This window comes from Lolium perenne, chromosome 4 (assembly GCF_019359855.2).
Source record: "Lolium perenne isolate Kyuss_39 chromosome 4, Kyuss_2.0, whole genome shotgun sequence".
In the NCBI taxonomy this organism is placed as follows: Eukaryota; Viridiplantae; Streptophyta; class Magnoliopsida; order Poales; family Poaceae; genus Lolium; species Lolium perenne.
Window position 1 is genome coordinate 303,539,355 of NC_067247.2, and position 8,980 is coordinate 303,548,334.

An 8,980-nucleotide genomic window follows, 5' to 3' on the forward strand; every position below is an offset into this window, starting at 1 on the left:
AAGTTTTGCGCTAAGAACAAGGTTCTTAACCCGAAACTCGGGGACTGGCAGTGCCGGTTTTACGCTAAGTTTTTAAGTTAAAGTTTTGTGCTAAAAGCTGCGTTTTCACCACAAAACTCGGGGACTGGGAAGATAGACAAGAGAGAAACCGGCATGAAACTGAAGAAAAGATAGAAAAAATCCAGAAGTAACGGAACCGGCAAAAGTTGAAAAGAGTGCTGGAAACTTACCCTCAGATTGTTCGTGGAGTCAAACCACGCGTTGTCAAGCTCTTTCACGGCTCGGCGGAGCCGCATGAAATGCTCCTCGGAGCATCGGTCCCCAGCAGGATCTGGCAGCGGCTGCCTGTCCTTGCCCACGCCGTGGGTCGCCCGGGTCACATCCGCGGCGTTCCATTGCTAGGCATAGGGCAGCAGGTGCCCCAGCTCCCGGCCCCCGCGCTGGAACTCAGTAATACGGCCAAGGAGGCCGGTGGCCTTCGTGGTGGTATCCTTGGCGGCCTTGGCGACGTGCAGCACCAGGGGCTGCTGGCCGCCGGAAGGGGCGCTGGAGGCCGTCGCCTTCCCCTTGATCAGCTTGGAGGTCTTGGCCGGCGGCGCAGTTGGAGCAGCCCTGGAGGGCTTGGTGCGAGGAGCATCTGGCGGTGGCATGAGGATGGTTCGTGGAGAAGGGGGAGCGCTGGGCGCGTCACCCGGGTTGGAACTTTCCGGCGCGGAAGTTGTCTTCTTTTCGAGGACGGGAGGAGCCGGAGGCTCCGCCCGCCCGGCAGCTTCTTCCTCGGTGCCGATGTTGCTGGCGCCGGAGTCCTGGTTCTCTGGGAGAGAGGAAGGATCCTCCTCCGTGCGGTGGTCTGATGATGAAGGGGCCGCACGCCCCGAACTTGTTGTGCCCCCCGAAGGGGAGGCAGAGGTGTTGCCGGCACCAGATGGTGCCAGGCTTGAATGAGGAGGAGGGGTTGAGGTCCTTGCGGAACCTTCAGAGCCCGATGGCCTTGAGCCAAGCTTGAGCGCGGGGCTGAGAAAAAGGAAGAAAAATAGTTAGAAAAAAAGCAACCGGAAAAAGAACTTGGCAAAAAGAGGCAAGCAAGAAAATGAAAAACTTACCCGGAAGCAGTCGGCATCTGCTTGCGCCCGTAGCGGCGCACGCCCACTTCCTTCTCCCCCAAGGGCTCAGTCCGGAAGCGCTTGGAGGGAGGGCCCTGGCTGGGGCCGGCATCAGATGCCGGCAGCTTGTTCTTCTGGCCTTGGGCCATGAGTTTGTCCACAAACTCATGGCCGGCCTCAGCGCGCAGGGGCGGCGCATGCTCGTGGATCTATAAGTAAAACATAGCTAAGGAAAAATTCGCAAGAAGGCGATAAGGGGCAAGTATAAGAAACCGGAAAAGGAAATACCTCAAGCATGGTCAGGTCATCGGAGGACCCGGTTGGTTTCGGTGGAGACCGGCCAAGGCGCGCAGCCGGAGTCTTGCCCATCTTCAGATCCTTCCAAAAGATGTAGGGATCTGGGTCGAAGGAGTCAAGGGCGCGCTTCACGCAGATCCCGCGTCGCTCTGCTTGGATGAGGGGGAAGCGGTCCTTGGCCTGAAACACGAAAAAAGAAGGTTAACAAAAGCAGAAAGTTACCGGCAAAAACAACCCCAATTGCGTAATCTCTTACTTCTTGGGTCGGAGGGTTAGTAGTGCTGAGGGGAAGCAGGCCCCATTCCCATTCAAACGGCATAGCAGTCTGGCAAATCTGCTTAGCCTTGCGAACAATATCCTTCTTGCTAAGGGGGCGGCCTGTGATCTTGGTAGGATCGCCAGGGCCGTACATCTCGCTCATCCTATGCACACGGCACTTCAGAGGAAGCACCCAGCGCGAAATAAAGGTGCGGATGATATCATCCGAGCAGATGTTGGTCTCCTTCTTCAAAGAGGCCAAGAAGCGTACCACCCGGTTGGTTTCGGCGTGATCCGTCTTCGGGTTGTAGCTCCAGTTGGTTCTACTAGGAGGCCCCGCTTGGAACGGAGGAAGATCAATAAGATTGGCGCGGCCGTTGTTCTTCACATAGAAAAAGGTTCCTTGCCAGGCGCGGCAGGACTCGAGGCCGGCGAACTTAAGGAAAGTGCTCCCTTGGCGGGAGCCAACGATGCAAGATCCGCACTCCACAGGCGGCTTGGGCTTAGGGATTTCCTTGCCCTGGACAGAATTAATCCGCAGACAAAAGAAGCGGGCGAACGTCTCACGAGTGGGACGAATGCCGATGTAGGCCTCCATGAACGTGGCATAGCAAGAAAGGTAGAAGATGGCATTGCCAGGAAGGTGGTGAGGTTGGAGTTTATAAAAATCTAAGAACTCCCGGAAAAAAGGAGAGGCAGGAAGGCCGAAGCCGCGCTCAAAATGAGCAAGGAAAACAACATGTTCACCGGGCTCGGGGTCCGGTACGATTTCGTCACCGGGAATCCGGCAGGTTACTCCTTCCGGAATCCTGCGGGACCGGTACAACCAATCGATCTCATATTCAGTGACATTGGAGCCCATCCAGGCTCCGCGGGTGATTGGGGAAGGCTCCGCGCCGGATGATTGGCTGGAGTTACTAGATGCTTCGCCAGAGCTACTCGCCTCAAGGTGGCTACCGGATGCTTGGCTAAAGCTACCGGATTCTAAATGGCCACCGGACTCTTGGCGGCTACCGGATCCCTGCTGGCTGCCGGAGTCGGTGTCCATCGGATCTGAAGCCGTAGATTCGCCGGGAGATGGTCTACGATGGCTATTGGAAAGGGAAGAAGAAGAAGAAGCAGAGGAAGATTCCTCGCCAGACATTGGTTTGGGAGGTGAAAAAACAGAAATCCCACACTTGAACCCCGCGCGAAGATCTACGAGTAAGAAGAAAATCAAAGAAAAAGAGGAAATAAGAACACCGTCGACCCAAGATCAAGAAAGCAAGCAGATGGCGAGTAAAGCAAGATTGGCGCTAACCTTGAGCGGCGCAGTTGTTGAGGAAGGTGTTCACCGGTGGTGGAGCGGACCTACGGTCGCCGACGAGCACCGTCGACGGCGAGGCGAAGAAGGTCACGAAGAAGCAAGAATGCAGCGCGCGTGAAGAAGCTGCTGCAGAAGATTCCCGCACGACGAGGTCCGGCGGAAGCACGGCGTGAGTTCGCCGGGCAACGGAGCTCAAGCAAACGACGGCGGACGGAGAGCGGCGGAGGCGCAGAGGCGAGGAGCACTGTGCGCGAAGGATGAGGAATGCGAAGAAGAGGAAGAAGAGAGGGCAGTTGTGCTTATAAAGAAGAGAGGACGTGGGCCGAAAACCGCTGGGCCGCGGCGGTTCGCCTCGCGGGCCGCGACGGTTCGCACCACGGGCCGCCACGTGGCGAGGAGATACACGCGAGAAAATGGGACGCCACACGGAGGCACACAGGGGATCCAAAACGGCTAGTGGGATCCGCGGTGGTGCATTTAATGGGCGCGCGGGAGTCGAAGCAAAGTGACAACTGACACTGGCGCGACAGTTAACAGTGCGCATGTCACTGACAGGCGCGGGGCCCAAAATATTCTCGACTTTGCCGAGGAAAGAGTAAATGCGAATGATACCGGAGAAGAGAGATGCCGGAAGATGCCTTGCAGAGAAAGAAAAGACAAAAAAGGGCAAAGATGCCGGATCCAAGCTCAAGCCGGAGAGATTAAACCGGTATCCTAAAAAGATGAAAACCTGGCATGGTCTGTAGGATAGAATCCTCCAGACTATACCAGCTTCGGGGACTAATGTTGGGGGGATAACCCCCGATATGCCAAAGGCATGCCAAACCGGATGGTTTGAGCCATCGAGTTACCGGTTTAATGTTCTTACCGGAAACAAAGGTAGGAGTTTGGGCTAAGTGAAGCTAAGCCGGCATCCCCAAGGGGGTATGCCGGAACCCGGTAAAGAAGATACCGGACTGAAGGGCCTGTCGGCAGGACTGGTCAAAGATTCTCTTCAGAGCAAGAAGACAAGGATGAGCTAAGCAAAGTGGCTTTAATCAGAGCCCTGGCGTCAAAGAGAGAGATGACGCTGAAAGAAGCCGGAGGACGTCAGCGTTCCTGATTAAAGAGGACCCCGGCGTCATCTATGATTAAAGTAGCTTTGTAAAGTAGTTTGTCCAGTCAAAGATGCCATTAGGGTTTCTTGTTCTGTAAGCCACCCTCTCCCCTATATAAGGAGAGGGGGTATTGCCTCTTACGGGCGCGAGACGATAGAAGGAATTAGACGAGAGAACTTGTAACCATGTTGAAATCAATGAAGCTAGCGATCTAGTGAAGAGTTCTTCCTCTTGTCTCTCTTCTTGTATACCGGCCTTTGGTTGGGTCTTGAGGAAAGCATCCGGAAGTTCATCCCATCTAGTCGCAAACCCTCCCCCGAATCCTCTAGCGTCCATTCGGCCCCAATCTAAGCCATCCTATGGCATCTGCTCGTTCACCACGACGACAAATAAAGTACGAAGTGTTTCCGTGATTTGGTTCGTTGGTAACCGTTGTCCGTCCCGTGTTTTCTTTAGTTTCGTCCGTTAGGGCTTTGTTTCGTTCGGTCACCTTGCGTGGTCCATCTTATGTCCAACACGGAACCGCCCGAGGAAGGTTCAAAATTTCGTATCTCAACCGGCCAGGTAGCATCGCTGATCATTGACGTGTCCTACTCAGATTCTCCCTCCGGGTCTCAACCGCCCAAGGACTCGATGAGTCGGTATCACTTATAAAGTAGAGTCACGTAACCGTACGCTTCCAATCCCAATATAATATGAAGGACCCCGATCGAAACTCATCACGCTGGGAACCTGCCAATAAGCGATCTCGCAACCGGTGTACCATCGAATCAAGTCTCGGTGCGATGCTTCTTCTGCTCCGGCGACACACAGAAGCTTGTGGATGACGTCAGCGTAGGTTGGTGGCGGAGTCGCCAAGCTTGAAAAGAGGCCGCCGAAACGTGTGCCCACGTAGCAGATAAACGCCAGTCAAGGGTGCGCCGGGCTCCGCCCGGAGCGCCTTCAGCCCCCCTACCCGTGCCTTGACGCCCAGGGGCTTCATCGGCTCCACGGCCTCAAATCTACGAACATTACTAGCGTGTGGTGCATCATGGGTGACATGAGATATTCGGTGGTGAGGTTGGACAACGTTCCAGTGTCTACGACTAGGAAGACAGCACTGGCGGAGCTCCTTTGGGGCCTAACCGGGCCATGGCCCACCCATGATTTTTGCAAAAAAAAAAAACTACCCCTATGCATCTAAGCCCAGCCCAACACCAGAAGCACACACTGCCTCCATTCCCTGTACGCTGCTTCCAGATCCTCTGTTCGTGCTTGTTCGTTCCTCTCTCTCTTGACTAGGTTTAGCGATTACAACCAAAAAGAGGGGAAAATTGGAGTGAGGTGGTGGAGCAGCAGCACAGCGCCGACGCCGGCAACCGGGGTCCAGGCCTCCAGGGGTCGGCCAGGGAGTCGTCGCACCCTGCGGGCGCCGCCGCACGGGCACGGGGCTGGCTGCCGACGGTGCGCCCCAGCGGCTACTGCCCGCGACTTGGACTGAATCAATCCCTTCTCTTCGGCTGTTTCCCTGCCAAGGTAATCTTCTTTCTTTCCCCAAATTCGTAGTTACTAATTTACAGCATATGTTGTTCTTCGTTCCAGTATTGTTTCGTTCACTGAATTAGGGATTTATTCAATTTTGCAAATTGCAACAGCACACTGTAATGGGAAAGGCCACTCAGAGAAGAATTTTTCAGAAGAAGTCGCACGATATTGTAAATGCTGTTCGCCCAGTATCCTCAACAAAAGAGTGTCTTCAAGAGCTAAGATCAGATGATGGCTACCAACAATTCATTGACACTGTTATTGAATTTTGTGTAAGCCACTCCATTGACATTCCTGACTTTGAGTAAACATACATCCTGCGTGGCGGCCGTGCACGTCATCAGCCTGATCAGTTCACCAAGGAGCATTACTTTCGAGTGGAAATTTTCCGTGCAACTTTGGACACTCAACTATTTGAATTGAATCGAAGGTTCAATGAGAAGGTAATGGGTCTTCTATCTACTAGTGCCACTTTGATTCCTAGAAACAAATTCAAAGGGTTCAAAGCTAGTGATATATGTGAGATGGTGAAAAAGTATTACCCGGCAGATTTCCCGCAAGATATTTACGGATTACAACAACAACTGAAACATTTTGTTTTGGATGCTTCCAAAGATGAGGAATTGAAGAAAATATCAACCTTGATTGATCTTTGTCGATGCCTTGTGGAGACGGGAAGACATATTATCTACAATTTGATTGATAGATTACTCCGTTTGCTTATCACTCTTCCAGTTTCTACGGCAAGCGCTGAACGTGCATTTTCTAGTTTAAAGATTATTAAAACAAGGTTACGCAATAAGATGGAAGATGATAATCTGGCCAACAACATGTTAGTTCACATAGAGGGTGCTATTCTGGACGATTACAAGTATGATGATGTCATTTTTTATTTTAAAAGCATCAAGGATCGGGCAGCTGACTTGTAGACACATGTACTGTCTAGTTTATTTTTGTGTAGCTTTTTTTGCTGTATACTGCATATATGGATGTTTCTCCTGATTTTGTAAGCAGTGTGACCAAAATGATTGGATCGATGAGTAATTTTCTAATGAACGGGTGTGTTTGGGAACATTTTGTTGAGTTTCTTTTAAGCCGGCCCGCCCAAGAAAAGTTTTGAAGCTCCGCCACTGGAAGACAGAGTGCACGGGCGCGAAGAGGGCGATGCTTCACTTGGTGTTGTTGGCCTGGCTCACGTGTGTCTTTGTCTTTGAGAGGTAGTCAAGGAACGTGTCGTCTGGGCCGGCGATGGAGAGCAGGTCAGCAAGATCGATGTATCCCGGCGTTGGGTCTCCATGATCGATACCCTCTAAGATAACCCGTGATAAAGCCAGAGCCAGAATAAGCACTTCGAGCTCCGTATCTGCAGAACTTGTGTATACTACATAAGTTTACGAAATTCAGATGGTTGGCGATTGTAACTAATTGATATACCGACTACGAGGCTACTCTTTGTCTATACTTTTCTCCGGATTATCCCTACTAGCACAATACCCGTGCGTTGCCACGACTTCTTAATACGTTGCACATGTCTAACTATTTTTTAAATGTTTAATATTTCCAGTTTGCATAATTCACCATCATATATACATAAATGAAGAACTTTTTTGGAGGACTCCAACAGTCTCTCCAAATCTCACGCACAAATTTCAATATCTTTACTTTATAGTTTTTCTCTAAATTCTAAATGTGTTATTTATTTGTCAATAGCCACGTGATGCAATTAGATATAAAAAGCGGTTCAGGTGATGTAAATTGTCATGACTTAGTTTAAAAATAATATAGTAATATTTGCATGTTGAGAAAACAAATGTTTGAGATAGTAGGTATTCAAAGATAATTCTATCAACTAAAAATACATAATTCAATGTTTAGATTTGTGACAGATGGGAAAAACAACCTTGTTATTTTTGCTCTCTCTGTTCTCTTTCCAATTTATTTTCCATCTCCCCACCCATATTCTCTCTTAATGACACCGATGTGGAGCTTGGAGCATTTTTATCTTGACTAATTGGGTTCTCAAGTGGTTTGAAATTATTTTGACAGTCTGTGTACCACAGTCTCTATGAGATGCATATATATAACGGATTTGCTATTTCTCAGTCGCCTGAGAATAGTCCAGTTCTCAGTCGATTTTTTTAGCCGTTCGATTTTCTTTGAGATTCGTGCACCCGTTTGTCTGTTTTATCATGTGCTTTGCCGTTTTGCCCGTTACCCGTTTATTTTGGCCCGTGTCTTTTTCGCCTTATCTGTCCGTTTTTGTGTGTCTTCGTTTCATTTCTGCAAGGGAGAGGGGAACGAGCCCGCGAGGTGGTCGGCGAGTTCGCCGCCGCCGCCGTCGTCGCCGAGCCTTGGAGATTTCCTCTCCGAAGCGGAGGTTTCAAGGCGGTCGGCGAGCTCGCCTCCATCGTCGTCCTCGCCAGGAGAGGGGAACGAGCCCACGAGGTGGTCGGCGAGTTCGCCGCCGCCGTCGTCGTTGCCGAGCCTTGGAGAGTTCCTCTCCGAAGCGGAGGTTTCAAGGCGGTCGGCGAGCTCGCCTCCGTCGTCGTCCTCGCTGTGCTGGTATAGTAGATCTCAAGGCGGTCGAGGAGCTCGCGCGTCTTCCCACCAGCAGGCCCAATTTCACCAGGTTTTTCTCGAATCACCTATCCTATTCTCCTATTTCTGCAGTTTTATGTTACGAAAATCTGTTGTGTGTTCTTAATTTTGCTTGTGTAGCTTCGATGTCTTCGTGTATGTTCGGCGATTTTGAATGCCCTCGCGTGTTAGGGTTGTCTGATTCAAATCCTGTGCGCCGTTTTTAGTGTTTGATTTGAGCTAAGTTGCAGTGTAGGGGAGATCTAAGAGGTTATTTGTGTGCATGTAGGCTAGTGTTGAGGTAAGTTGTAGCGTATGGAGATCTGGAGATGGGCTTTCTCTAGTGTGGTTTGCCTCTCTTAATCAGTTCACAACACAATAGTGCACCCCTTGATGTCAATTGCTTGCTCTGTCCCTTGTTTGTAGAGAATCTCAAGTATTTTTTGATGATTTTGTCCTGTTTGTCCTGTTTCAATTTTACTGTCATCTGCCTATATCTTGTTTTTTGCTTTTCACTACCAATGCAAAGTTTGTTGTTAGCTAGTGAGGGTGTTTTCATATGTACGTGTGACCAAATCATAACCATTTGAGCCAAATATAGAAGTACATAATGACCGTGATCGAGATAATCTGAATGTGTACTACTGCATTACACTAAATTTTTTACTAGCAATTATGTATGGCTTCCTTGAACATATCATATGCATTTCTAGCAATTATGTTAGAATTTTCATATGAAATGTTTCGGTACTCATGATTTTTTGTCGCCGAGTAATATGACAATGAAAATGTTGTCTGATAAGAAGTTGCAGGACAAC

General features: G+C 50.2%; 1 long non-coding RNA gene across 1 annotated transcript; it reads left to right on the forward strand.

The window, feature by feature from the left end:
• The first annotated feature begins 5,278 nt into the window (after window positions 1–5,278).
• LOC127295991 (uncharacterized) lies at window positions 5,279–6,657 on the forward strand. The gene is made up of 2 exons (XR_007848210.1): window positions 5,279–5,576; window positions 5,696–6,657. It is a non-coding gene; the product is annotated as an uncharacterized lncRNA (long non-coding RNA).
• Window positions 6,658–8,980: the final 2,323 nt, after the last annotated feature.